General features: G+C 37.4%; 1 protein-coding gene across 1 annotated transcript in view; it reads right to left on the bottom strand.

Annotated features, from left to right (window-relative positions):
• Positions 1-1740, bottom strand: part of LOC118743923 (UDP-glucuronosyltransferase 2B7-like) — a 21067-nt gene that overhangs the window by 948 nt on the left and 18379 nt on the right. The window lies entirely within an intron of this gene.

Genomic DNA, 1740 nt, shown 5'->3' with positions numbered 1-1740 from the left:
ATAAATTTTATTAGTGTCGGACAAATAAGAAATTTATTTATCATTCGTTGGAAAAAATAAAAAATCAAGTTTATTTGTGATTAGGTTTGCCAATAATGTAATAAATAATAAGAAATCAGTTTTTTTTATTTCTTGGACGAATCAAATCACAAATAAATTTAATTCATGATTAGATTCTTCAAACCAATAATGCATTTTCATTTCTTAAGATTTGCTGCAAATTTCAATTCAAAAATTAATTCGATTTTTTGAATTCTGAATTGCCTGTTTCACAATCACGCAACCATGAAACGAGGTACGCTAACCGCTGGGAAGAACGCCAGGAATTTACCGATCCCTTAATTATCATCGGGTTAGTAATGGCAATAACATCGTAGGTGTTGGGGTATCTGGACTCCTTTTAATTGCGAAACTTGTATTTATGGTTAAATTTTTTTCAAATCTCAAATTTATTCAATGAAAACTCAGATTATACAAAGGCACATTGAACAGGTAGTATCAGTAGAGCAGTATTTGCTCTCGAAAATGTCAATTGTTTCAAACACCAAAAGTTTCATGCAAAGTTGAATAATGCAAACACCTTTTTATGACGAATATTTTGATATTCTTTCATATTTTGATATTTTTAGCCGTTCAACTTTTTTTTCATGCAACCCAGTGCTGAGTTGAACGCAAAGTTGAACAATGCAAACACACTTTAAGACGCCAGTCACCAAGCCATTTCTCGTCGACCTATTGTAAATATGTGAACAGACATGCCTAACTTCCCGCCATCGAAGTGTGCGCGCAATCTGGTTCGATCACTCGCTCGCCGTTCACTTCGACTGGTGCTGCTAACGGTTCTATCCCTGTATCTCCCGCCCTATTTTCTGTCTGCTCCGGTTCATCCTTCTCACCGAGTGCCTCTTCCAGGTCGACCAAGCGTAGCAACAATTTGCTCTTCATCTCGATCTGCTGGGTCATCTCCGCATCGTTTTCCGGCTTCACACGTCAGAAAGCAAACGTAGTCAACGGCATCCACCATCAGCAATACCATGGCACGCTTAGGTACGGCAAGTTGAAAAGCTAGTTCCACTTACAAAAATTTGAACGAGGTGGGAGAAGAGCAGCATAATCGCCGAGCGTCCAGTACCGACGAGTAGTAAGCTCACCACCCATGCGGTCACAGTGGATATAGGGATTGAACAGAGGGTCAACTTGATGACCTGGGATAGGTTCAATTACTTCACCGGAGTACGCTCCACTCAAGTCACTACTAACCTCGAATTAGATACCAATCGTCGCCTGACGTACGAGGACCAGATAGGCTTCCTATGAGCTAGAGGTACGAGGAGATTTTCCTAGAAAACGGTAGGCCGCTACATTAATTAATATTTTATTAAACCTGCTTCCGAAACACCATATACGCATTCAGATATATGTATTTTATCTGTGTTTTCTTAATATTCCCGATGAAGCTTAATTGATAACTACAGAATTAAGAAGATATTTGTTATAAATTATAAAGTGATGCCATTAAATTAAGTAGAACTTATATTATAAAATTTTGGAAAGCTCTCTTATGAAAATAAATAGATTTTAATTGCAATACATTCCAGATATGAGTTGAAGCAGGAAGTTTTCTTGCTTACCTTAAAACATTTTTAATAATAAAAAAAACAGTATAAACTCACTCGACCATGGCCCCGGCTAAAGCCAACTCGAGCCCTTAAAATTAATTTATTGTACTTTCTGTTTGCC

The sequence above is a fragment of the Rhagoletis pomonella genome, unplaced genomic scaffold, assembly GCF_013731165.1.
Source record: "Rhagoletis pomonella isolate Grant_MI unplaced genomic scaffold, Rhpom_1.0 Rhpom_scaffold_00007, whole genome shotgun sequence".
Lineage (NCBI taxonomy): Eukaryota > Metazoa > Arthropoda > Insecta > Diptera > Tephritidae > Rhagoletis > Rhagoletis pomonella.
This window is presented reverse-complemented; position numbering and strand designations above follow the sequence as displayed.